Raw genomic sequence first — 27,830 nt, 5'->3', positions numbered from 1 at the left:
ATAATTAGGAAAATACAAACAAACAATGCAATATAAAAAAAGGCCATTCGCCATCTCGCCATGAATTCTAGTATCTAAGACGCCACCTAGTGGTCAGTTTTTAAATTTAAAAAAAAAAAAAGTACCTGGATGGGTGACCGCTTGGGAATACGAGATGCTGTTGGCATCAAAACTTTTATATCCACCTAGCCGTTTTTGGATGAAAAAAAAAAAAAAAAAAAAAAAGTACCTAGATGGGTGACCGCTTGGGAATACGGGATGCTGTTGGCATCAAAACTTTTATATCCACCTAGCCGTTTTTGGATGAATCACAGGGAAGTACGAACCATCTCGCGATGAATTCTAGTATTTTCTAAGACGCCACCTAGTGGTCAGTTTTGAAATTTCATCTCCTTCCAACTAAAGGGTTTTTTAAAACGAGAACACAAAAGGTATGGTACATTTCCGTGAGAAAAGTGACCTCTTTAAAGAAAGTGAATTTTATTTGTTTGCATTTTTGTGGTTGACCGAACGCGATGGTTACCAGTCCAATATCCTTAACTATATAAATCAATTGTACTTGTGCTGGTTTTAATGGACATTACTGGAGTGTATTCATTTTATTTTGGAACTGAATTGTCAACGGCCATACCACGTAGAACAAACCTTGTCTCGTCAGCTCCAGGAAGTTAAGCTACGTCGGGTTCCGTTAGTAAAGTACGAACCATTTCGCGGTAAATTCTAGTATTTTCTAAAACGCCACCTAGTGGTCAGTTTTGAAATTTCATCTCCTTCCAACTAAAGGGTTTTTTAAAACGAGAACACAAAAGGTATGGTACATTTCTGTGAGAAAAGTGACCTCTTTAAAGAAAGTGAATTTTATTTGTTTGCATTTTTGTGGTTGACCGAACGCGATGGTTACCAGTCCAATATCCTTAACTATATAAATCAATTGTACTTGTGCTGGTTTTAATGGACATTACTGGAGTGTATTCATTTTATTTTGGAACTGAATTGTCAACGGCCATACCACGTAGAACAAACCTTGTCTCGTCAGCTCCAGGAAGTTAAGCTACGTCGGGTTCCGTTAGTACCTAGATGGGTGACCGCTTGGGAATACGGGATGCTGTTGGCATCAAAACTTTTATATCCACCTAGCCGTTTTTGGATGAATCACAGGGAAGTACGAACCATTTCGCGGTAAATTCTAGTATTTTCTAAAACGCCACCTAGTGGTCAGTTTTTAAATTTCATCTCCTTCCAACTAAAGGGTTTTTTAAAACGAGAACACAAAAGGTATGGTACATTTCTGTGAGAAAAGTGACCTCTTTAAAGAAAGTGAATTTTATTTGTTTGCATTTTTGTGGTTGACCGAACGCGATGGTTACCAGTCCAATATCCTTAACTATATAAATCAATTGTACTTGTGCTGGTTTTAATGGACATTACTGGAGTGTATTCATTTTATTTTGGAACTGAATTGTCAACGGCCATACCACGTAGAACAAACCTTGTCTCGTCAGCTCCAGGAAGTTAAGCTACGTCGGGTTCCGTTAGTACCTAGATGGGTGACCGCTTGGGAATACGGGATGCTGTTGGCATCAAAACTTTTATATCCACCTAGCCGTTTTTGGATGAATCACAGGGAAGTACGAACCATTTCGCGGTAAATTCTAGTATTTTCTAAAACGCCACCTAGTGGTCAGTTTTGAAATTTCATCTCCTTCCAACTAAAGGGTTTTTTAAAACGAGAACACAAAAGGTATGGTACATTTCTGTGAGAAAAGTGACCTCTTTAAAGAAAGTGAATTTTATTTGTTTGCATTTTTGTGGTTGACCGAACGCGATGGTTACCAGTCCAATATCCTTAACTATATAAATCAATTGTACTTGTGCTGGTTTTAATGGACATTACTGGAGTGTATTCATTTTATTTTGGAACTGAATTGTCAACGGCCATACCACGTAGAACAAACCTTGTCTCGTCAGCTCCAGGAAGTTAAGCTACGTCGGGTTCCGTTAGTACCTAGATGGGTGACCGCTTGGGAATACGGGATGCTGTTGGCATCAAAACTTTTATATCCACCTAGCCGTTTTTGGATGAATCACAGGGAAGTACGAACCATCTCGCGGTAAATTCTAGTATTTTCTAAAACGCCACCTAGTGGTCAGTTTTTAAATTTCATCTTCTATAAACTAAAGGTATTTTAAAACGAAATACAAAAAGAATGGTGCATTTCCGTGAGAAAAGTGACCTCTTTAAAGAAAGTGAATTTTATTTGTTTGCATTTTTGTGGTTGACCGAACGCGATGGTTACCAGTCCAATATCCTTAACTATATAAATCAATTGTACTTGTGCTGGTTTTAATGGACATTACTGGAGTGTATTCATTTTATTTTGGAACTGAATTGTCAACGGCCATACCACGTAGAACAAACCTTGTCTCGTCAGCTCCAGGAAGTTAAGCTACGTCGGGTTCCGTTAGTACCTAGATGGGTGACCGCTTGGGAATACGGGATGCTGTTGGCATCAAAACTTTTATATCCACCTAGCCGTTTTTGGATGAATCACAGGGAAGTACGAACCATTTCGCGGTAAATTCTAGTATTGTCTAAAACGCCACCTAGTGGTCAGTTTTGAAATTTCATCTCCTTCCAACTAAAGGGTTTTTTAAAACGAGAACACAAAAGGTATGGTACATTTCTGTGAGAAAAGTGACCTCTTTAAAGAAAGTGAATTTTATTTGTTTGCATTTTTGTGGTTGACCGAACGCGATGGTTACCAGTCCAATATCCTTAACTATATAAATCAATTGTACTTGTGCTGGTTTTAATGGACATTACTGGAGTGTATTCATTTTATTTTGGAACTGAATTGTCAACGGCCATACCACGTAGAACAAACCTTGTCTCGTCAGCTCCAGGAAGTTAAGCTACGTCGGGTTCCGTTAGTACCTAGATGGGTGACCGCTTGGGAATACGGGATGCTGTTGGCATCAAAACTTTTATATCCACCTAGCCGTTTTTGGATGAATCACAGGGAAGTACGAACCATTTCGCGGTAAATTCTAGTATTTTCTAAAACGCCACCTAGTGGTCAGTTTTGAAATTTCATCTCCTTCCAACTAAAGGGTTTTTTAAAACGAGAACACAAAAGGTATGGTACATTTCTGTGAGAAAAGTGACCTCTTTAAAGAAAGTGAATTTTATTTGTTTGCATTTTTGTGGTTGACCGAACGCGATGGTTACCAGTCCAATATCCTTAACTATATAAATCAATTGTACTTGTGCTGGTTTTAATGGACATTACTGGAGTGTATTCATTTTATTTTGGAACTGAATTGTCAACGGCCATACCACGTAGAACAAACCTTGTCTCGTCAGCTCCAGGAAGTTAAGCTACGTCGGGTTCCGTTAGTACCTAGATGGGTGACCGCTTGGGAATACGGGATGCTGTTGGCATCAAAACTTTTATATCCACCTAGCCGTTTTTGGATGAATCACAGGGAAGTACGAACCATCTCGCGGTAAATTCTAGTATTTTCTAAAACGCCACCTAGTGGTCAGTTTTTAAATTTCATCTTCTATAAACTAAAGGTATTTTAAAACGAAATACAAAAAGAATGGTGCATTTCCGTGAGAAAAGTGACCTCTTTAAAGAAAGTGAATTTTATTTGTTTGCATTTTTGTGGTTGACCGAACGCGATGGTTACCAGTCCAATATCCTTAACTATATAAATCAATTGTACTTGTGCTGGTTTTAATGGACATTACTGGAGTGTATTCATTTTATTTTGGAACTGAATTGTCAACGGCCATACCACGTAGAACAAACCTTGTCTCGTCAGCTCCAGGAAGTTAAGCTACGTCGGGTTCCGTTAGTACCTAGATGGGTGACCGCTTGGGAATACGGGATGCTGTTGGCATCAAAACTTTTATATCCACCTAGCCGTTTTTGGATGAATCACAGGGAAGTACGAACCATCTCGCGGTAAATTCTAGTATTTTCTAAAACGCCACCTAGTGGTCAGTTTTGAAATTTCATCTCCTTCCAACTAAAGGGTTTTTTAAAACGAGAACACAAAAGGTATGGTACATTTCCGTGAGAAAAGTGACCTCTTTAAAGAAAGTGAATTTCATTTGTTTGCATTTTTGTGGTTGACCGAACGCGTTGGTTACCAGTCCAATATCCTTAACTATATAAATTAATTGTACTTGTGCTGGTTTTAATGGACATTACTGGAGTGTATTCATTTTATTTTGGAACTGAATTGTCAACGGCCATACCACGTAGAACAAACCTTGTCTCGTCAGCTCCAGGAAGTTAAGCTACGTCGGGTTCCGTTAGTACCTAGATGGGTGACCGCTTGGGAATACGGGATGCTGTTGGCATCAAAACTTTTATATCCACCTAGCCGTTTTTGGATGAATCACAGGGAAGTACGAACCATCTCGCGGTAAATTCTAGTATTTTCTAAAACGCCACCTAGTGGTCAGTTTTGAAATTTCATCTCCTTCCAACTAAAGGGTTTTTTTAAAACGAGAACACAAAAGGTATGGTACATTTCTGTGAGAAAAGTGACCTCTTTAAAGAAAGTGAATTTTATTTGTTTGCATTTTTGTGGTTGACCGAACGCGATGGTTACCAGTCCAATATCCTTAACTATATAAATCAATTGTACTTGTGCTGGTTTTAATGGACATTACTGGAGTGTATTCATTTTATTTTGGAACTGAATTGTCAACGGCCATACCACGTAGAACAAACCTTGTCTCGTCAGCTCCAGGAAGTTAAGCTACGTCGGGTTCCGTTAGTACCTAGATGGGTGACCGCTTGGGAATACGGGATGCTGTTGGCATCAAAACTTTTATATCCACCTAGCCGTTTTTGGATGAATCACAGGGAAGTACGAACCATCTCGCGGTAAATTCTAGTATTTTCTAAAACGCCACCTAGTGGTCAGTTTTGAAATTTCATCTCCTTCCAACTAAAGGGTTTCTTAAAACGAGAACACAAAAGGTATGGTACATTTCTGTGAGAAAAGTGACCTCTTTAAAGAAAGTGAATTTTATTTGTTTGCATTTTTGTGGTTGACCGAACGCGATGGTTACCAGTCCAATATCCTTAACTATATAAATCAATTGTACTTGTGCTGGTTTTAATGGACATTACTGGAGTGTATTCATTTTATTTTGGAACTGAATTGTCAACGGCCATACCACGTAGAACAAACCTTGTCTCGTCAGCTCCAGGAAGTTAAGCTACGTCGGGTTCCGTTAGTACCTAGATGGGTGACCGCTTGGGAATACGGGATGCTGTTGGCATCAAAACTTTTATATCCACCTAGCCGTTTTTGGATGAATCACAGGGAAGTACGAACCATCTCGCGGTAAATTCTAGTATTTTCTAAAACGCCACCTAGTGGTCAGTTTTGAAATTTCATCTTCTATAAACTAAAGGTATTTTAAAACGAAATACAAAAAGAATGGTGCATTTCCGTGAGAAAAGTGACCTCTTTAAAGAAAGTGAATTTTATTTGTTTGCATTTTTGTGGTTGACCGAACGCGATGGTTACCAGTCCAATATCCTTAACTATATAAATCAATTGTACTTGTGCTGGTTTTAATGGACATTACTGGAGTGTATTCATTTTATTTTGGAACTGAATTGTCAACGGCCATACCACGTAGAACAAACCTTGTCTCGTCAGCTCCAGGAAGTTAAGCTACGTCGGGTTCCGTTAGTACCTAGATGGGTGACCGCTTGGGAATACGGGATGCTGTTGGCATCAAAACTTTTATATCCACCTAGCCGTTTTTGAATGAATCACAGGGAAGTACGAACCATCTTGCGGTGAATTTAGTATTTTCTAAAACGCCACCTAGTGGTCAGTTTTGAAATTTCATCTCCTTCCAACTAAAGGGTTTTTTAAAACGAGAACACAAAAGGTATGGTATATTTCCGTGAGAAAAGTGACCTCTTTAAAGAAAGTGAATTTTATTTGTTTGCATTTTTGTGGTTGACCGAACGCGATGGTTACCAGTCCAATATCCTTAACTATATAAATCAATTGTACTTGTGCTGGTTTTAATGGACATTACTGGAGTGTATTCATTTTATTTTGGAACTGAATTGTCAACGGCCATACCACGTAGAACAAACCTTGTATCGTCAGCTCCAGGAAGTTAAGCTACGTCGGGTTCCGTTAGTACCTAGATGGGTGACCGCTTGGGAATACGGGATGCTGTTGGCATCAAAACTTTTATATCCACCTAGCCGTTTTTGAATGAATCACAGGGAAGTACGAACCATCTCGCGGTGAATTTTAGTATTTTCTAAAACGCCACCTAGTGGTCAGTTTTGAAATTTCATCTCCTTCCAACTAAAGGGTTTTTTAAAACGAGAACACAAAAGGTATGGTACATTTCCGTGAGAAAAGTGACCTCTTTAAAGAAAGTGAATTTTATTTGTTTGCATTTTTGTGTTGACCGAACGCGATGGTTACCAGTCCAATATCCTTAACTATATAAATCAATTGTACTTGTGCTGGTTTGGAACTGAATTATAGGTTAATTTGAAGGTTGAGGCAGAAGATCTCTTAGGCTTAGTAGCTGTTCTAGACACGAGAAACCAGGTCGCTAGAAACTGACAAATCAAAAGACCCCCTGAGATTTCCAACTGTTCCATTCAAACCCAATTACGTTTACCTCAGAAGCATACACCTCAAGTTTTTTGTCCCGACACAGTGGTGTCGTCAGGGCCGAATTGGAGGGGAAAGAAGTTTATGTAGTCATAAGGGATAGCGATATTCAAGAGAAATTTGTTTGAATTGCAGGAATTCCACAGAACCTTGATTTGGGAGTAGTTCAGACACCTCTTAAGGAATATGGGAACATAATTGACGCTCGGTGGGAACGCTATCGAGTGGTAGAGGATGAAGTTTTGTACCCTGTCCTTTCCACTTGGATGATCGATCGTTGCGGATTTGGATAAATGAAGTACGAATAACGCTGACAAAAACATTCCATCATACATTACCATTGGCAGTTATCGTGCCATGGTAAAGTATGATGGACAAAAGCCTACTTGCAGACTTTGCGACGAAGAGACTCAATTTAGCTACAACTGCCCAACTTTGAAACGTAACCAAGAACCCAACATTGCCCAAAACCCTGTTCCCGAAATGCCAAAAAAGACCATTAGAGAAAATCCCGTCATAATTACCGTAGTTGAACATTCCATGGTTTCCAAGGTTCCTTTGGAGAGTGAATAGCAAGATTCTCTCTCGAATGGGACTCCAAATTTGGAAACTGAAACCATGGAATGTGAAACTCCGACACCTCCTATAGCAACACTTAATACAGAAAACCCACCTGAAAATATCCCGGAATCCCAAATGTCACCCCTTGACACCGAAACCCATGAACCATTGACAATCATCATGGAATCGATGGAACCTAACATGGGGGAAATCGAGACCATGGAAACTGACAAATCAAAAGACCCCCTGAGATTTCCAACTGTTCCAAGAAACAAACATTTCAAACCCACCTTGACGACCCAGAATTGTAAACCTGCTTCAACCAATCCCCAACCTAAAAAACCTCACAAATGACTGCAGAACTAAAAATCGCTACCATCAACATAGGAGGTATTAGATCAGTCGAGCGGCGTCAAATCCTTCTAAATTTCTGCAGATTTCTATTCTTCCTCACCCAGAAAGATACGTCTGTACTTCGGATCCAGTTGCCAAGACAATGGAAAAGAGATTTGTTCCGATTCGGGGGTACGTAGAGCACTCCTCCTCGGACGGTAATCTAGATATCGTGGGACTTCAAGAGGTAGCCTTTCATTCTTGTCCAATAATTGAAAGCTGTTACCACTTGCTAGCAAATGTCGATCCCAACAAAAACGGAACAGTCATCCTTATTAGGCATGGTCTGGAATTTTCTGGATTGCTTCTTGAACCTGACGGAAGGCTTATCTCCATTGACGTAAAATGTTTTACGTTTATTAATATCTATGCCCCGTCTGGTAAGCAAGCTAAGAACGAGAGAAACAACTTTCTTCGTCAAACCGTTCCTGCCTACTCAGTTACCACTCGACTGCCCTTCGTGTTGATGGGCGATTTTAACTGCGTTGACGACATTCAGGATAGGGAAAATATCCAATCCACACCTTTCCCAAGTAATGTCGTTAGCTATGCTTTAAAAGAGATGGTTACCGGTCTTGATCTGGTAGACATCTGGAGAAAGCTAAATCATAGTGAACCGGGCCATACTTTTCATTACCATTCCGGTTCTTCTAGACTTGATAGGATTTATGCTACTCGATCATTTGCAGAAAATTTTTCAAATATTTCTTTGCAATCCTTATCGATTAGCGACCATCAGTCAGTACAGTCCAGGCTTACTTGCAATCGCGATCTCCCGAATCGTAGCAGACCCTCTGCCAGGATGTGGAAACTAAATACTTCAATATTGTCAGAAGAAGGTTATCAGAAATACGTTATTCATTTCATACAGGAATCCGCTAATCGTCCTCTTAGGAAAAGTAGTGTAGCAAATTGGTGGGAGAGTGTCCTGAAACCAGGTATCAGGCGCATTTCGGTAGATTATTCTAGGCAAAGAGCTAGACTTATTAAAGAAACTAAGTTTTTCTATCAGTCTTGCATTCAGGAGTTGGCCGAAGCAGACACCTTTGATTGGGTTGCCTTTCACCAGTTAAGGAAATTCTCAAAGTCTTGGGAAGAGAGCACACTTAAAGGGTATGGGATTCGTTCCCGCTGGTTCGAAGGGCCACAAGTAGAGGAAGCAAATATTTTTCACGTAAATAGAGCCAGAATAAACTATAGTAAGTGTCGCATTGATAAAACCATTGCCCCTTATGGCACATGCTTATCGACCAAGGAGGATATTTCAGCCGAGATTGTTTCCCATTTTACGAAGATTTTTAAAAATCAACCTTCTCCTGACACACTGGCAGAGACTGAATTCCTTGAGGGAGTAAGAGATTGCTTTAAGCCAATCCCAAACCTAACAGCACCAATTTCCCTTCTTGAGATTAGAACTGCTCTAATAGCAATGAAGTCAAACAAATCCCCTGGCACCGATGGCATTCCTTACGAGTTTTACGTAGAATTTTGGGACGTGATCGCACCCCATTTCTTGGATATGTTTAATCATATCCTTGAAAGGGAAAACCTGACGTCATCGCAGGGACAAGCGGCGATCAGGCTAATTCCCAAGTCATCAGGGCTTTGCAGAATTTCTAATTTTCGGCCAATATCTCTGTTGAACTGTGACTACAAAGTCATGGCATCTGTTTTAGCGAGACGTTTGAGGCAGACACTATCATCTACCATAGGGCCTCACCAAAAAGGTGGGGTACCTGGTAGATTGATTTTTGATAACTTAAGTCTTTATGGAGATATCATCCAATACGTTGAGGACCGGGGATGCCATGACTCTTCCAACTTTTCGATTCGGGGTATGGGTGCTGTCATTGTTGGAGTTGACTTTGAAAAGGCCTACGACCTGGTTAACAGGGAATTTCTCTGGAGGATTCTGGATGTCATTGGCTATCCCAACACTTTCGTCCGTTGGTTACAGACTCTGCATTCTGTAACGGGAATGTCAATCATCAACGGACCGGAGGTGGCTGGAGTGATTCATAATATTCAGTCGATTCGCCAGGGATGCCCCCTATCTGTCCATATCTTCGTCCTATACATTGAGCCATTACTTGTACGCTTATCTAAAGTTCTCCAGGGCGTATCATTATTTAATGAAAAACTCACTGTCAGAGCCTTTGTTGACGACGTCACCATTTTCATTTCTTGTGACGAAGATCTTACCAAGGCAGGACAAGTCCTTGACTTGTTCTGCCAGTGGACAAAGGCAAGGATGAATAAAGAGAAAACGAAAGCTCTGGGACTTGGGACTTGGAGCTCTAGATTGATTTGGCCTCTTGAGTGGCTTGTGTCGGCATCAACATTGTCCCTGTTAGGAATTAAATTCTCCCACTCTATAGCCGAGACAGCTGATAGGGTCTGGAATGATGCATTCGGCCCTCTAAATGGTATTCTGCGAGAGAATGCCTGTCGACGGTTTAACCTCTACCAGAGGGTTATTTTCATCAAGTCAAAGGGTCTCTCCAGAACTGTGCTCATTGCTCATGTACTACCATGCAAACAAAGTATGGCTGACCAGATTTCAAAGACTGTCCGGAAGTTCCTATGGATGGGTAAAGTAGAAAGGCCGAAGAAAGCTGTAACTTATCGATCTGTCATCCAAGGGGGACTGGGAATGGTTCACACACAACTCTTTCACCGTTCCCTTTTTCTTGTGCCCCCTGTATAGAATCTTTGTAGGCCCCAGTAGTCCAGAAAGCTCTCTACTTCGTTATTGTATGTCCTTCCCTCTCCGGACCTTGTTATCACTCTACAAAGGCAACACCCTACCCGTAGCAGTGATGAACAGGCCCTTTTACCTTCAGGAACCCCTGCATCAAATCAAGCAACTCTTCGCCTCATCCGTCCTAGTGCAGGGGAATCCAATGGTCCACCGAAAAACATATAACGATTGGATCCTGGAGGTTACCACAATCGGAAAGCTGGCGATCCTTAGGCCAAATCTGGATTGGCCACGAATCTGCAAGGAGACTGCAGCCCTTCCCAGTAACATCAGAGAGACCATGTTCCTGTTCCACCAGCGACTTCTCCCTACCAGGACCAGAGGCCATCGGTTGGATCCCACTAAAGACGCGTTATGCCCCATCTGCATCGAAAACCCCGAAACCGATGAGCATCTAATGTCCGAGCATCAACGTTTGAGCTGGTTGGAAGGAACTATGCGTCGAATGGGCTGCAGTTCGACAAAAGAAGATTTGATTCGTGGCCATTTTGGGCCGATATGTAATCTCCGAAAAACATTTACTCTTCTGGCTGCATACCTCTTCATCACCTGGAAGGCAAGAACCCACCTAAGGATCCCACGCCAAGAAGTAGAGAGCCTATGAAAAACACTTCGTCCTCCTTAGATAATTCCCCTCTCTTGTTTTATATTAAGTCTCACATTTTAGCTCATATTTTTTTTGTCATTCCTCACCAATTCTCTACCTAAATATGTAAGTTTTTTTTGTTTTACATTTACTTTTTGTTATCTCTATCTCAATGTCAAATAGTTTTGTTTACTTTTGTTTAGTGTTATTATCCAACCATAAAATCCTTTACATTTGTTTGTTTTTGTTTTTGTTTTGTTTTTGTAATAAGTGCCACGTTGCCAAATTTCTTATAGTCTGCACCAAAAACGCCTGCATCTTAGGAAAAAATTGTTTTTTTTGTTAGTGTTTAATGTAATGAAATCGTGAATATCACTCGATAATAAAAGATAATTAAAAAAAGAAATATGTGTGACCGCTTGGGACAAATTACAAACAGTTCCAAATTACAAGTTAAAAACGAGCAGTATTTATACTACTACAGAACACAAATTATGAAGGTAAAGTGGGAGGAGATACGTTTACTTTCTCTTGTGAAACGCTTGAGGGATGTAAGAGGTGTGGCTCCTTTTGGTTAGCCTTGACGCTCGTTACATTCCTTCCCCTCTTCGGTAAGAAGAATTGGTCCTCCAATTGTGTTTTCCGTCACCGACTATAGTTGTTGCTTTGGGTAAAAATATAACTTGTTCCTCCACCTAAAATTTATGAAAAAGAGTTGCATGGGATTTTAATAAAGTTGCTGGTGTATTGTCTTCTTTCTTTTCGCCTTTTATTCTTGCTTTTCTTTTGACCCGGTATTTCGGCTTTGCTAATTATGGTTTTTTCGTTTTTCTCGCGGCGGTATTGAAGTTGTTCTTTTCTTCCAGTCTTGGTGAGGGAATTACTGTAATGTTTTTGTTCCCATTTTTGGAATATGGCTTGTGCTCTTTTACTGCATGTTTTTGATCCAGCCGCGCGTCCATGTGAGTCTTTTATCCTTGCGTCTGCTCCGTGTAGCAGTAATATCTCGATCATGTCGATTCGGTTGAATCCGGCTGCTACGTGTAAGGCGGTTTCACCTGAGTCGTCTTGTTGGTTGATGTTGATGATTCTCTTTGCGCAAATTTGGGTGGCAAGATCTTCTAGGCCATACATGGCTAAATAATGCAAAACGGTTCTGCTGCTTGGTGTTGTAATGTTGATGTTAGTTGGTGTCCATATTAACTTCGCACATTCTTGGTTTTCGTGTGAGATTGCCAAAATTAAGGGAGTTTCTCCGTTGTAGTTGCGAGCTGTAAATTCGCAGTTGTTATGCTTTAGGATTCGTAGTAACAGTAGATCATTTTCGGCTGCTGCGATATGGCCAATTGTTTTTCCGTGATAGAGTATCTCTGGGTCCGCTCCGAAGAATAGTAAAAGATCGGTAATGTCGTACCTACATCTTCTTCGCTTGTGTGGAGTAACGTCTGTTCTCCTTCGAATCTTTCATTGAGGAATGCTGCCATCTTCTCTCTTGGCCAACCCTGTTGCGTTTTGAATTTGTTTTGTATGCACCTTCTTATTACCTGCATTGGGGCTCCCATCATCGTTAATGAAATTTTATCGTTTTCTAAGTCTATCATGGCTTGTCTTCGCAGTTTAATTTTTTCTGCTCGGGCTGCTGATATGGATGCTATCGTTTTCATCCGACAGTTTTTACATGCTTCTGTTTCCCTCTGTTTGTCGTCCGGCTTGTTGCGTTTTTGAGGAGGTTCACACTGAAGATAGGTGTCACTGTCATATCCTGATAAAAGATCAACACTGTAGTCACTTTCCCAATCGGGCGCTATTCTACTATGCGACATTAATCCCTCGCTTCTCATCTTCACTTGGTTCCCTACTGTCATTCAGTTTTTCTTTATTTCCGGAAAAGTCGTTCATCTCTATTTCTATTCCGTTCCATCCCAAGTATCGTACTAAATGCTTATTTTCAACCGCACTTTTCGCACTCTCTTTTGTTCTACATTCTTGTTGACTATCATCACTTTCGGTATCGCTAATAGTGATTAGCTCGTATACTTTCTTCGTCTCGTAAGGGATGATGGTTACTTCCATTTTGTTATCGTGAGTGGTGCTGTTATGGGCCATTTGGAGATGAATTGTTGGTTTGTAATGCGCACTTTGATACTTCGTTGGAGTTATGCCGCTGAGACACTGGGAAGAGTTTAGTTTTTGCATCGATGTTTCATTTTCTGTTTTATACCTTTTTCGGTGGAATTGTTGTCTACATCTTGTGTCGCGCTGACATGTGGATTTACCGCAGGGCGAATCGACGAATATCCTGTTTGTTTTTGAAGTTTCTCTATTCCTTTTTAGTCATTGTCATTTTCTTATAGGGGTTCGTGTCTTTTTATTCTTCTTCGTGAGTTAGTTTTCTTCGTTCCTTTGAAGAGTACATTGCTTATGCCGTCGTTCTGCTTGTTATTTGTGATTCGCGATGCAAGGGTTTGATTTTAATTACTTTTCGCGGTATCGGCGACAAGTTGAAACCGCGTCGTCTAGCATTGATGAAGGCGCTATATCCCACTCCTGAGAGTCATTTCCAGCGGTTTCGTCCCAAGGATCGCGGAATGTTTTTTTAACAAATTTCGATTTTACTTTTCCGTTGCGGATTTTTTGCATTTTAACAACGAACGTCCATGGATCAATGACTACTATTACTTGTATGGGTTTGTTTAATATTTTTTTATTTTTTTTTTAATTTATTTTTTTAAGATAATAATAATAATCCGATCTCTCATCCAGGAACCATCCTGGGTATGCGAGCTATCGTGACCGCTACCGATTGAGGTTAGCTCGCTTTCTCTGGTGGCTGGAGTCGGGAATTGACATTTTTCATCCAACTCTGACTTCCTCCTGGTTGGTGCCGAAGTATGACCTTGGGGATTTCACTTTTTAGCAGAATTACTGCTGTCTGTTTCTGACATGCAACGACATAGGTCTTCCCAGACCATGCCATATCCTACAACGTAAGTGCACGTGGTGTGTTTTCCTGTACATCGTTTGGGTGTGTCAGTTTCTTCTATAGATGGGTAGATTAATGAATTTGGCGCGCTTGGCCGTGGAGGGCGCATTTGACCTGGTCTTTCTGTTGTCAGTTGTGCGGGGGCGGACGTTCTTATAAATGGGTGTTCAATGGCTATGTCTGAATGGTAATTTGTTTCTCGTGCTGGTATCATTGATGCGAGCTCGTGTTCTTCCTCTATGCCATCGTCGTATCTTCTTGTGAATTTCCGGTTACTGCGGATATGATCTTTAATCTTCGAGATAGGGTTGCAAATAATGAAGATTCGTAGACATACGAGGAATAGCACAAATCCAATCGCTGATAGACCAGTTATTTTTAATTTGTCGAACCATGAGAACATATGATCTATTTGATTATCTTGTTGTTCTGACATCACAATATCTCCAACAGAATTGGAATTAGCTTCTTGCGTTCTGCTTACTAGGTCATTCAGGATATTTAATTTTTCCATCTCCATTGTCTCGTGCGCTGGATGACTTTTCAACGAGAAGTCGAAATCGTTAAGGTGGAGTTCTTCAAATTCTGTAATGAGGTCTAGATTCCCACACGGCGCATCCCCTTCCTGGGAACCTCCTAAAAGGCTCTTAGCCTCCCTAGCGCATCAAACATACCGTTGAGATGTACTGAGGAGGGCCACAAGAGGCTGGAAAGTTGTGGAGAAGCATGCCAGTATTTTCAATTCAAGAAATTGTTGGTGATATGCTCAGGAGTGCTTTAGGAGGTCCCTCCATGAAAGTAAGACTCGTGAGTTTTAAAGTATCGCAAAAACATTTGGCTCAAGCAGAATTGTTAGATAATGTAAATTTTGGGGTTTACCATTTCAAATTAGAATTAAAAATTTGAAATTTAGAATTACGTAACGATAGTAGTATGAAATAGTAAAAAATTTATGAAATTTGAAAAGTTTGTTATGGCCACTATAAAGTGCAATATAAGTAACAAATATTTCTGATTTCGCTCTAATAGTATTTTGTTAAATGAACTCTATTAAATACAATATAGTTCATGTTCTCCTGTAATTTTAATTAAAATAGCATAAGAAAAAAAGGTTTTGTGAATCATTTAAGTAGTTAGTAAACACCATCCGTGTTTTAAAAAGGAAAATGCATATAAGCCGACGTTTTTTTACGCAATATTATGCCTACCGGATTGGAGGCTCATGGTTCCATTTGGAACAATTGTTGAAAGTACTCCTATCTCTAATTAGAAATAGGAATAATTCCTTGGTAAAGTAGGGGTGACCTAAAATATTTTAAGTCAGTCCTATTTCATCGCAATTTCAATGAAAGATCAAGCTTTTGAATTAGAATCAACTATTGCAAATAATCTACTGTCCTTTAATATTCATTTTTTATTTTAATTACATTAAAATGCTTGGTAAATAATTGGTTCTGTATTGGTTCTATTCTATATGCTAATACCATGGGAGGTTATTGGTACTACTTGAGGATGATGCAAGAGGGACTGAGGAGCCTGTCAGGCAGCTACCAGGTAACCAAAAAGAAGGTTGTAAGAGGAATCGAGGACGGTTATGGGAAAGACTGGAGAGGATAGCAGGATGCTCTGAGGAGGTACCTAGGAGCCAGTTGTGCTGTGTGGGCTAGGCATGTGAATGCTAGGTTTCTGGCGTATCCAATCTCCTGTTGTAGAGTTGTGTTCCCAGGTGTGTGGATTTCCATTTAAATTTACTAACGGTGTTTTCCAAAAACAATCGGAATATGGATGAATTGACCATCCATCCGTTCCGATCGTACAGTTCTTTCCTTCGTAAGTAAAGAACGGTTGAAATCCACATTTTGTTTCGTTTGCTGATATAAAAATTCTTTTGGCTTCGCATTGTTGAAGTGTCATTGCTTGACCGAAGCCTTTTAATCTCGTGCAGATAGGTAAGCCTCCTGCAGCTGCAGCCAAAATTCCATTGGTTTGAGCTAAGATAACAGCTTGTGTTCTTTTGATTACTGATAGTTGACAATAAACATCTCGAATTTCTTTTTCAAGCTTGTTTTCGTGTCCTGTTTCAATGCTGATTTTATATTGGTCGTGCATTTTATTTAATTCGTATTTAATTTTGTCGGTTTAATTCTTAAATGTTTTTGGGTAGGCCGCTTTTCAAATTTTCATTAATTAATGAATCCTCAGTTTTCTGATCCATTGAAATTATCAGAGACTGCGCTGGCGGTAAATTTCCATTCTTGTCTTCCTCGATGGCCTGAATTTGATTTTCTTCTACTGTAGACGTTGTTTCTGTTGTAGTTAATGGGGTCATTTTGGCTGTCTGTGTTGATGACTGTGTGGGTCGTCGAACTTTCTTTCAACGTTGTCGTACTCGGTGTAGTTGAGCTTGGTTGACGCGTTGTTGTTGTTGCTGTTGTTGTGGCGCTTGTCGTAGTAGCTGTTGTTGTTGTTGACGTAGGCTTCGTAGTTGTAGTGGTTGTTGAAGTTGAAGTTAGTTTAACAGTTGTCGTAGGCCTAGTAGTTGTGTTAGGTTTAGTGCTTTTTGACGTGATTATTGGCTTTGTAGTTGTGGGAGGTTTTGTTGAAGTTGATGTCATACTGGGTTTAGTTGTAATTTTATGCGTTGTTGTGTGTTTGTTTGCTGCTGTGTTTGTAACTGGCCTAATTGTAGTAGTAGTTTTTACCGTTGTTTTTGTCGTTGTTCCCAATGTTGTTTTTATTGTGGGCTTCGTAGTTGTTGTAGTGCTTGTCGTTCTTGTGGATATTTCTGTGGTGGGCGTGGCAAAGGCGGAGTCAATGTTTCATTCCTTTCTGAGTGGTTGTTGACTTCCCTTTTCCTTAGTGGCGGAATGGATGGGAGTGTTTTCCCATCCAATGGCTGTTGTGTGTGTAGTGCAATGATGGCTGCCGCTGAAAACGTTTTTGGCTGGTGTGGATTCCGATATTCGAAGCTGAAATGTTGTTTCTGGCTGGAGCCGTGACAATGCCCCAGGCTCACTCGTCCTACTCTCTGTGTTAGACACTTTCTGTCTGATGAAGGTGAATGTAACCTAGTTCTATCTGTTGCCATGAGCTGTCCTGTGTGCTCGAATGTGCCCCAGATTGAGCTAGTGTTAGCGCATTCCTGAAGGACTAGCATTGTCGTGTTGGCTTTGACACAGATGTTTGTGTTGAACGGTCTGATGGTGAAGTTAGATGTATATTCAAAAGCTTGGCCTCTTTCTGTTATTTTACTACAGTTGGCTACCGTGGTTTGTGGTTGCACTAATGGATCGTTGCTGCTCACTAGATTTCTTAGTTCTTATTGACAACGTGGCCACTCTTTGTCACATTCTTCTAACGTCATTTGTTTGTTTACTCCGTGGTGGTGTTAGACATTTTTCGTTCGGTGTTTTCCCATTTTTCAATAATCCCCAGGCAATCATATCCCAGATTATATTTCCGCTGCCGTGATTAGTTTTTAAAATTCCTCCGAATAGTGGCGAATTAATCGTGGTTGTGATTGCCTTTCGTTGTTCTTGGTGAATTTCCTGCATTTCTGCTAATGTTGTATCCGGAAAATTTTCTAGGATATCAGGATTGGTGTTTACAGTTTCGAAGATCCATTTTTGTGTTACGCTGTTTTTGTCCTCTCTGCACTCTGTCAGTATGATAGCTTGGTATGATCCTAGCGTAATACATAGACATGATTCATGTGAAATTAATTGATAATTTTGTTAATCTTTGTGGGAGTGGATCATCGTTTTTGGGGCGAAAGTGGGCAGTTAACTGGTTACTTTCGTCAGGTTTGTATATTATGTATATCGTAGCGTTGTAATTCACGAACCGGTCTTTCTCTCCGATTCTGATTGATTGTGGATATCCCATTTTTATTGATCCCCAGGCGTACGAGATGCTGTAAAGATGTTTGCCTGAATCTTCGTGAGGAGTGTTTAGCAAGAGTTTAACTTCCTGCTGAATGGATCGTTTCCGTTTGGCTAACTGGAGTTCTCTGTAATCCTTGCACACTGATGTATCCAGGTGAGTATTCTGTATGCATGTATTTATAGTTGTTTTGAACATCTCGTATAGTTTTCTTGTAGTTTCCGTTGGAAAAATTAGGTATGTGAGCGGTATACCCACAACTTTGTAGCCTTGTGGTGTGATGTCCCGATCTGGTTTGTTGAAGAACGATATCTCAATCTGGTCAATTCGTGCCGTAGAGGCGGCTAGTGTTTTCGTGTTCCGTCATTCTTGGAAGTTCCAGATATCCGCTTCCCTTAATCAACGTTTGTGAGTAAGAGTTATTTGTTGTCCTATCTCACCACACTATAGTGTGTTGATTTTGAATGTAGTGGCCTTCCTGCTGGGTTGTATTTAACGGTCCAAACGGGCTGTCAATTGGGTCATCCGGTTTTTCCTGCCGTAGCGTGATTTGTTCAGCTACACAGTTGAGGGTGTGGTGTTGTTTTATGGCATACCATTGCCCTTCACCCGTCGGGGTAGCTGTAAAACTCAGTCCTGCTGGTCCGGTCTGCATGTTGTTATCGCCACACTTCTTGTCGTTCACCTTTTTCCAGCATTACAGTGGGGTTATTAGTTTAGTTTCTTGTGAATATATTGTGTCGAAAGATCCAATCCAAAATGATCCTGTTATTTTCTTCCTTTTTATCCATTGTTTGCATGTCCAGCCTTTCGAAGAAGCTGCTGTTTTCTGCGTTGTTTTTAAAGTGTATAGTGTGGGTAGTCTGGGTAAGTGTGCTGTATCTGTTTCCTTGTTGTTGCAGTAATATGGTGCTTCTATATCTAAAATTCCTCTGGTCTTTACGTTGTTACAGTCGCATACGGTTGAATAGATGGGATACGTTGATGGAATGATGGTGAGTAAGTGGATGAATAATAGTATCAGTTCCATCTGTGAAAAGAAAATTTGAAGGCTTTTTAGAATCTCGATACTTCGTGACGTTGCCGTAAGTTGTATCGTGGATTCGTCATTCTAGTATACGCAGGATGATTTGGTATAGGACCGGGAATATTTGGTGCGATGATAATACGAGACTCGTCTTCTGTTGCTCGAAATATACGTTTTTTAGGAGGAGGCCTTCTTTCGTTGTTACTGAAGTGTTTTCTTGGCCTTCCTGGTCCTCGTCGTATTGTTTCATTTCTCGGTTGGTTTGTCGCACATGATTTTCTTTCTGCTCCTTGGTTTACTGGGAGGTACAGTTTTAGGCGGTTGACGTGTACTATCGATTTTAGTTTGTCACTAGTAACGTTGGGCCGTCCAGGGCTGGGGTATAGGTGGCGCTAGCGTATCCTTACGTTATTTCTAAGAAAATCTTTCCACTCCATTTTTTCGCCTGTCGACGTTTAATTCTTTACATAATCAAAAGTTCCCCCCTCTTTCTCGCCTACCCACTCACTGTTTCTTCCCGTCCATCCCCTCACTTTCTCTGCCCGTCAAGAAAACAGCTGAAGTTGCCCGTTGACCCCCCTCTCTGCCCGTCAAGCCAATATTTGCCCGTCAAACCACTTTCTGCCTGTCAACCCACACTCTGCCCGTCAACCCACACTTTGCCTGCAAAAATTACTGCTGTAGAGGCACATCCACCTCTTTTTGCATTTGCCCGTCCTTTTGTCCAGTCGTTGCCCGTCAAAACGCCCGCCGTAATTGCCCGTCCACCCAAATTTTGCCTCTGTCCGTCTTCCCTCGCAAAGTTTCTGCCCGACAACCCACTTCGCCCGCTAAGAGCCCGCTGCTATTGACCGTCAGCCCCCAACTGCCCGCCTGTCTTCTCTCTGCCCGTCGACCCACTCGCTGCCCGTCGGCCCACTCGCTGCCCGCCAAAACGATCAATATAGTTGCCCATTGACCTTTTCCTTGCATTTGCCCGTCTTTCCCTCACAGTCTCAGCCCAGAAAACAACCGCTGTAATTGCCCGTCCACCCACTTTTTTCCCTTTGCCCGTCTTTTTTTGAATATTCTCTGCCCGTCAACTCCCTTTGCCCATAAAAAAACGCTGTAGTTGCCCGTCTTCCACCGTACAGTCTGCCCGTCGGCTGAAAGCCCGTGGACTGAAAAGCCCGTAGACTAAAAAACCCGTAGACTAAAAAATTTCCTAAATCCACATGCCACCCGCAACTTAGTCTTCCAATTCCCCATCCCACCAATTCACTGTAGCAGACGGTGGTTTTGGCGCCAGCCAATCACATCCCACCAATTCACTACAGCCAGCGGCGGTTTCCCTCCAATCACAGCAAAAGCACAGCGTGACAGACACAGGCTCCTTCCCCAATTTCCTTGTTGTTTTATATAGTATAGACTAGTAACTTTGGGCCCGTCCAGGGCCGGGGTATAGGTGGCGCTAGCGTAATTAACGCTATTTTTAAGACAATCGATCCACATTTATTGTTTTTCCCGTCTACCACTAATTCCTATTACAAATTAGGAGTTTCCCTTTCTTGCCCGCCGACCCACTCCTGTTTCTGCCCGTCCATCACCTGACTTTTCTGCCGGCCACGAACCCAGCTGAAGTTATCCGTCGACCCCCTCTCTGCCCGTCAAACCACTCTTTGCCCGTCAAACCACTCTTTGCCCGTCAAACCACTCTTTGCCCGTCGACCCCCTCTCTGCCCGTTAACCCACACTCTGCCCGTCAACTCACATTGTGCCCACAAAAATGCCTGCTGGGGGACATCTACCTTTTTTGCATTTGCCCACCCTTTCGTCACAGTCTCGGCCCGTCAAAACCCCCGCTATAGTTGTCCGTTCACTCATTTTTTGCTTCTGCCCGCTAAGAAGCCCGCTGTTATTGCCGGTCGACCTTCTAACTGCCCGTCGACCCTCTTACTACCCGTCGACCCTCTCACTGTCTGTCGGTCCCCTGAGTGCCCGTCGACCCACTCGCTGCCCGTTGACCCTCTTACTGCTCGTCGGCCCCCTAACTGCCCGTCGACCCACTCGCTGCCCGTCGAACCCCTAACTGCCCGTCGACCCCTTCGCTGCTCGTCGACCCCCTCGCTGCCCGTCGACCCACTCGCTGCCCCTCGATCCCATCTCTGCCCGTCACCCCACTCGCTACCCGCCAAAACGAATGCTATAGTGGCGCATTGACATTTTCATTTGCTTTTGCCCGTCTTTCCCTCGCAGTCTCAGCCCAAAAAACGTCCGCTGTAGTTGCCGTCCACCCACATTTTCCCTCTGCCCGTCTTTTCTCGAATATTCTCTGCCCGTCAACCCCCTTGCCCACCAAAAAGCCGCTGTAGTTGCCCGTCTTCCACCGTACAATTTCTGCCCGTCGGCTTACCTATTGTAGCGCCCACCAGTTTTAAGCCAAGCCCGCAGACTAAAAAATTGCATTTTCCCGACCTATTGTACAGTTTCTGTCCATCAAAAGGCCCGTTTAGTTGCCTGTCCACTCACTTTTTGCCTCTGCCCGTCAACCCACTTTGATCGCCAAGAAACTCGCCGTTGTTGCCCGTCGTACCACTCTCTGCCCGCCAAAACGCCTTGTAGTGGCCAATAAAAATAATAAATAAAACTAATAACATAAAATAAATTTAAAATTAATTAAAATAAAATAAGAATAATACGCCCTGCCCGTCAGCTTTATGTGCCGTTGCCCACCCGTTAACGCAAAGCCCATAGACTGAAAAATTGCCCAAATCCGCAATTCCACCTGCAGTTTAGTTTTCCAAAACCCCATCCCACCAATTCACTGTAGCAGACGACGGTTTTGGCGCCAGCCAATCACAGCAGCCGGCGGCGGTTTTGACGCCAGCCAATCAAAACAAAAGCACAAAGTCACAGACACAGGCTCCACCTCCAATTTCCTTGTTTTTTTATAGAGTATAGATTGTTGGCGTTTTGAATCTCGTAAGTGAGATCTGAGAAATTTCTGATGATTTTGAATGTTCCGTTCCATCTGTTGATGAATTTTCCGGCTATTGGTGGGGCTTTTAGTAGCATAAAGTCACCGATGTTGTATTGGATTGCTTTTGTTCCTTGGTCGTAATATCTTTTTTGTTTTGTCTGTGCCCGAAATAGGCGTTCCTTCGCTAGTTGCTTGGCATTCTTCCATTGATGTGAGTACATTACACTGGTGTCTTCGTAGATTTCGTCTATCTATTTTGATGTCGTTTGGGAGCACTGGTTGTCTTCCAAAGAACAGGAAGAATGGGCTTTGTTGTAGTGTTGATTGCTTCGCTGTGTTGTAAGCAAATGTGACGAACGGAAGATATTTGTCCCAATTTCCAGGATCATCCGTCACGTAGCAAGCTAACATGTCACATAGGGTTCTGTTGAATCGTTCTACTAATCCGTCTGTCTGGGGATGGTATGCTGTTGTTCTAATTTGTTTGATTTTGAAAAACTTCTTGAAAAAATTTCTTGGATTAAGCTCGACAGGAAGTTAGTCCCTTGATCAGTTAGGACTACCTCGGGGGATCCATATTTGGTAAAAATATCATTAACCAAGATTCTAGCATTGTTTGGGCAGTCTGATCTTTCATCGAAAAAAAACAAAACAACTGGCATAATCTGATAGGACTAAAATATGCCTATGTCCCTTTACGCTTTCTCGAACTGGACCCACAATATCCATCGTAAGTCTTTCCCACACCCTTTCGGCTGGGGGTATAGGTTGCAATGGTGCTTTACTTCCTCCTACAGCCTTGCGTTTTGCGCATTTTAGGCAATTTTTGATGTGTTCTGTTACGTTTTGTCGCATGTGTGGGAAGAAGTATTGCTCTCGAAGTCTGGCTATTGTTTTTTCGATTCCTAAATGTCCTGCTAACATGTGATCATGGTTTGCTCGTAAAATCCCTGTGATTAACTGTATAGGGACTACTAACTTTCCTTGCTTATCTGTTAATAGACCTTTTTCGTTGATTATGAATTTGCCCTTGAATCTGCTATTTTTACTGTTCTGGCTATTTTCTTGTATTTTCTTTATTAATTTTTGGCAATATTTATCAGCTTGCTGTAGTTCTATCCATCTGTCTTCCTTCCAAGACCTTTTACTTTCACTTCCAATTGCTTTCTCGAAACTTTCTTCCTTTTTAAGATCCTCTCTTTCGAAACTTCGCTTTCTTTTTGAATATTTTCATTTTCTCTCTCAAGGTGTTTTTGTTTCTCTAATATTTTGATTTTTAACTATTCCTTTAAACTTTCGCGTTCTTTTCTAGGACTTTCAAGCTCTCTCATGGTGATTCCCATTTGTCTTTCCCTTGTTTCTACTCGTGCTAATTCTACTATGGGAATACGGCTTAGTGTGTCAGCATTTTGGTGCGACTTCCCAGGCCGGTATCCAATGACGATGTCGAATTCTTGTACTTTGAGTGCCCATCTAGCTAATCTTCCTGCGGGTTCTGTCTTGCTCATTAACCATTCTAAAGGTCTATGGTCGGTAAATACGGTAAATCTGCGTCCGTATAGATATGTCCTGAATACATCGATTGCGTGTATGATTGCGTAAGTCTCTTTCTCTGTGGTTGACCACTTGGCCTCACGGTCGTTCAGATGTTTAGAGCTATACGCTATGATGACATCCTCGCCGACTGATTCACGGGGTTCCTGTACGTAGGACTCCGCTGAATCCGCTGATTGAGGTAGAGTCTGTATCTGAGCTAAGACTGCTCCTATTCCGTATCCTGAAGCATCCGCGTAGATGATAAATTCGCGCGTGAAATCTGGATACCCTAGGATAGGTCTAGTTATGAGGCAGTTCTTGATACAGTCAAAGGCGCCAAATTTGAACAATACTGATTTCAAGATGTAATTCATTGCCCGTTGAAAAGTGCTTGGCGCATTTGTTAATCCAAACGGCATTCTATTAAATTCGTATTGTCCAAATTCACAGATGAAAGCGGTTTTGTGTTTGTCGCCTTCTTCTATCTCGCTTTGCCAGTAGCCGCTTAGTAAGTCCAATGTCGAGAAGTAAACTGATCCGCTTAATGCGTTAATGGTGTCATCAATTCTTGGTAATGGATATTTGTTTAGTGTCCTATAATCAATACACATCCGCATTTCTCCATCTTTTTTGGTTACCATTACAATGTCTGCCGCAAATGGGCTGTGACTTTCTCTAATAATTTTGTTACTCAACATTACTTCAATTTTTGTTTTTACGATAAGTTTTAATGCTTCTGGAGTTCTGCGCAATCGTTGAGTAATTGGGGCGTTATATCCTGTGTTAATGGAATGCTTTACATCAGTTGTTAAACCCAAATCTGTTTCCTTTTGTGAAAATAGAGCTTCGTGTTTTTTCAATAGAATTTCGATTTTAATGTGTATCTCGTCAGAGATGTTAGTCACTTCACTTTCTTGGGTTTGTCTAATTCGTTTGGATTTCTTGTTATTGTCTGATTGGGAGAAGGATTCTAGGCTGCGGTAATCTGCTTCTGTAAGGTCATTGTTGTCGTTATTTTCTGTTGAACGGTCTGGGAGGAGAGGGATGTGAATGCCTGCTTTGCCAAATGTTATGCTGTATATTTGGTGTATGTTGTTTCCAAAGCTATGTTCTATTCCAAAATGGACGTAATTGATATGCCTGTTTCTGGTATTAATTTGTACATTGTTGCTCGATAAAAAGTCTAAACCCAAGATACAAGTTTCACTTAAGTTTTCCATGATAAAGAAATGATGATTAATAACGTGATTGTCGTTAATGATGATTTCAGTGTTTCTCCTGACACCGTTGTGAATATTGGTGAGGGATTGTTTTTAATTTGTTCTTCCCTCTTCTTTAGGTTGAAAAATATGCTGTCTGAAACTAAACTGGCTGCTGCTCCTGTATCTACTAAAGCGTTAATGTCTTTTCCAAAAATTCTAATGGGTATACGTATTAGTTTGGGTATCGCGAATTCTAAATTAAGTGCTGGGAGTTGTTTGGTAGGGATATTGTGTTTACTGCATTGGACGGCGGTTCGGATTGTTGATACATGCCATATCTGTCCAACATTCTCGTGCAATGTGTCCTTTTTTATTGCACTTGTAGCAGATAATGATTCTTTTTCCAAGGGTATCGGTGTAGTTTGGTTGTGTTTGTCGTGGCTGTGGGTATTGATGAGTATAGGATTGGTTTTGATGATAAACCTGTGGATTGTTGGGCTGTTGAAAGTTCGGTTGATTGTAGTGTACTGGTCTACTGCTGTATGGTGGTCTCTGTGGTGTTTGTTGGTACGTTGGGAAATTGGATTGTCTATACCCCGTGGAACTACCTTCCCTTCGTGGTGAATTATAGTTGGTGCGATATGGGCTGTTTTCTCTGCTACGATTGTAGTTTCTGTCCCTACTGGAACTTCTGCTATTCGGTCTTTCTTAACACATAATTGGTCGAAATCTTCATGATCTTCGGGCATTCTAAAGTAAAGTTCAGCTCTCAACTTTGGTAAAATGCCTTGCATCAGGATTTTTGTTTTGGTATAGTCTCTCATTCTCTTGACTGTGTTTATGAGTCGACCTTCTACGATGGTTTGGTTGTGATCCGATTTTTCTTCTTTGCCTTCAATGGATTCGTAGAGGCTGTTGATTCGTGAGATAAAGGCTTTACATTTTTCTTCAGGTTTCTGTTTTAATGTGGACAACTTTTTCCTTAGTGCTGCAAAGTCGTAAGCGTCCTGGAACCTTGCAATGATGGCCTTTTTCCACTCATCGTAGTCTAGCTCGTCACCCTGTTCTTCTACGTAGTTTCCATGCCATTCTAGGGCATCACCTTTTAGTTTGTCGGAGAAGAATCGTAATTTTTGGTTGTCATCCCAGTCGTTGTTGCGTTCTACATGTTCTGCGTCCTTCAGCCATTCTGTTATTAGTTTGTCAGTACTTTTTCCTTTGAAGACTGGAATTGACTTCTTATCTTCTCTCGAAAATAATTCTCCTAGCGCTTTCACGATAGGTTGGGTTGTAGCCATACAGGTGTCATCAGCATCCGTTGTGTCGCGGTCAGCTCTCGGAGTTTCTTTGTGTGTAAGTCCCATTTTGATTTTTTGTTTGAGAGTCTGATACTTTTGTTCTAGTTTAAGGAGGTTATTGTTTTGGATCTCGATTTGGTATTTTAGGTCGTCGTTGAGTTGCTGTAGTTCGGCGATTTGTTCTGATTCTATCTCGTAATGAAGGGATTTTTCTCCTTCTGTTAGTGAGGTTAGCTCGTTTATCTCACTCACTAGTTTCGTTATCTCTCCAGGCCCGTTGGAGGAGTCTAATTCTTCGGTTTCGGCGAATGTTACTTGTTGCTCTCTATATTCTTTTATTCTGTTTTCCAGGTACTTAATTTTTTCTTCGTGGTCTACTGCCTGTACGTAGATTTTTTGTAATTCTGTTTCAAGGTTTTTATTCGTTGTAGTACTATCTATCAGGCTTCTTCTTAAACCAGCTTTTTCTGCTAAGGTTTTTTAAAGGATCTCTTTTGTTTCTTTTGTTTCTGTCAGAAGTTGTTTGTTTGTTTCTACGGCTAGTTTTATCTGTTGTTCGGCGGTTTCTAATCTCTTAACCGGTTGGTTTCTTTCACATTCAAGTTTGCTAATTATTTCTTGCCCTTCTCTCTCAACAATTATGTTGTTTTCTTCACGTTTTCGTAAAAGGTTTTGCAGTTGGATTTCTGTTGCTGTGGCAGTTTCAAGGCTTGTTTCTAATTCGCTGATTCGATTGGCAGCTTTTTCAAGGGAGTTTTTGAGTGTTTCGTTACTTTCTTGGAGTTGCTCAAGTGTTTCCTTAAACGCCACCTGGTGGCGAATTTTGAAATTTCATCTAGCGCCAACTGATGGTTTTTTAAAACATGTACACAAGAAATATAGCGTATTTCCTAACTAAAAGTTGCCTCCTTAGAGAAAGTAAATTTTATTTGTTGGTATTGTCGCGACCCTTGGACCGGACGTCTCCTCAATTACTGTCGATCACGCCACGTCCGCCGGGATGGATCACCGTCACACGAGATCGGTGTGAACGGATGGTGACCTGATCCCATCCGGCTGGAGTCGGGCTATCGATGGCATCGTGGGGAACTAGCCGATTTAACTTTAGTCAGTGTTCTTGGTACTATTGCAGCGTACAGTAGCTGAATACACTCTTAGCTTCTCTAGCTCAAGTGTTAGTTTTGGTCGACAGCGCGACAGTATTTTTGTAGTTGAAAGAACGCGATGGTGAGGTCCAATTTCCTTAACTAAGTAAATCAATTGTACTTGTGCTGGTTCTAATGGGCGTTACTGGAGTGTATTCATTGAATTCTGGCACTAAATTGTCAACGGCCATACCACGTAGGAAAAACCTTGTCTCGTCAGTTCCAGGAAGTTAAGCTACGTTGGGTTCCGTTAGTACCTAGATGGGCGACCGCTTGGGAATACGGGATGCTGTTGGCATCTAACTTTTTATAGCCATCAAGTCGTTGTTGGGTGAATCAAAGATTAGTAATGACCATCTCTCGGTGACTTTTAGTGTTTCCTTAAACGCCACCTGATGGCAAATTTTGAAATTTCATCTGGCGCCAACTGATGGTTTTTTAAAACATGTACACAAGAAAAATTGCGTATTTCCTAACTAAAAGTTGCCTCACACTCTTATTGCATCACACTTTACTCACATTAAATACACCTATATTAGATCCTCTGTAGATCTAATTCAGAAAACTCATTGTATCACACTACTATCTATATATTTATAAAAGCCAAAGATCTATTTGTGGGAGGAGTTTGTTTGTGTATCTGTCTGTTGGTTTCTCCGAAAAAAATAACGGCGTGCGAACTCCGTCATTGGTTTTCGGGCATTCGCGTTCCTTTTTTCTACCTGCATAATGGTTCGATTACCCGGAAAAAGGTTTAAACTGCCTTTGGCAAGGCTGAACTTTTTCCTTTCATTTTGCCATCCGTTTTGTCATTAG

General features: G+C 41.4%; 13 pseudogenes; all 13 read left to right on the top strand.

Moving 5' to 3' along the window:
- Positions 1 to 995: 995 nt before the first annotated feature.
- LOC130689331 (5S ribosomal RNA) lies at positions 996 to 1,114 on the top strand (annotated as a pseudogene).
- Positions 1,115 to 1,461: 347 nt separating this feature from the next.
- On the top strand, positions 1,462 to 1,580 carry LOC130689330 (5S ribosomal RNA; annotated as a pseudogene).
- Positions 1,581 to 1,927: 347 nt separating this feature from the next.
- LOC130689329 (5S ribosomal RNA) lies at positions 1,928 to 2,046 on the top strand (annotated as a pseudogene).
- A 345-nt stretch (positions 2,047 to 2,391) lies between these two features.
- LOC130689327 (5S ribosomal RNA) lies at positions 2,392 to 2,510 on the top strand (annotated as a pseudogene).
- Positions 2,511 to 2,857: 347 nt separating this feature from the next.
- Positions 2,858 to 2,976, top strand: LOC130689326 (5S ribosomal RNA; annotated as a pseudogene).
- Positions 2,977 to 3,323: 347 nt separating this feature from the next.
- LOC130689325 (5S ribosomal RNA) lies at positions 3,324 to 3,442 on the top strand (annotated as a pseudogene).
- Positions 3,443 to 3,787: 345 nt separating this feature from the next.
- On the top strand, positions 3,788 to 3,906 carry LOC130689324 (5S ribosomal RNA; annotated as a pseudogene).
- Positions 3,907 to 4,253: 347 nt separating this feature from the next.
- LOC130689323 (5S ribosomal RNA) lies at positions 4,254 to 4,372 on the top strand (annotated as a pseudogene).
- Positions 4,373 to 4,720: 348 nt separating this feature from the next.
- On the top strand, positions 4,721 to 4,839 carry LOC130689364 (5S ribosomal RNA; annotated as a pseudogene).
- A 347-nt stretch (positions 4,840 to 5,186) lies between these two features.
- Positions 5,187 to 5,305, top strand: LOC130689357 (5S ribosomal RNA; annotated as a pseudogene).
- Positions 5,306 to 5,650: 345 nt separating this feature from the next.
- On the top strand, positions 5,651 to 5,769 carry LOC130689346 (5S ribosomal RNA; annotated as a pseudogene).
- A 346-nt stretch (positions 5,770 to 6,115) lies between these two features.
- On the top strand, positions 6,116 to 6,234 carry LOC130689362 (5S ribosomal RNA; annotated as a pseudogene).
- Positions 6,235 to 27,193: 20,959 nt separating this feature from the next.
- LOC130689322 (5S ribosomal RNA) lies at positions 27,194 to 27,312 on the top strand (annotated as a pseudogene).
- Positions 27,313 to 27,830: the final 518 nt, after the last annotated feature.

The sequence above is a fragment of the Daphnia carinata genome, chromosome 10, assembly GCF_022539665.2.
Source record: "Daphnia carinata strain CSIRO-1 chromosome 10, CSIRO_AGI_Dcar_HiC_V3, whole genome shotgun sequence".
NCBI lineage: Eukaryota > Metazoa > Arthropoda > Branchiopoda > Diplostraca > Daphniidae > Daphnia > Daphnia carinata.
This window is presented reverse-complemented; position numbering and strand designations above follow the sequence as displayed.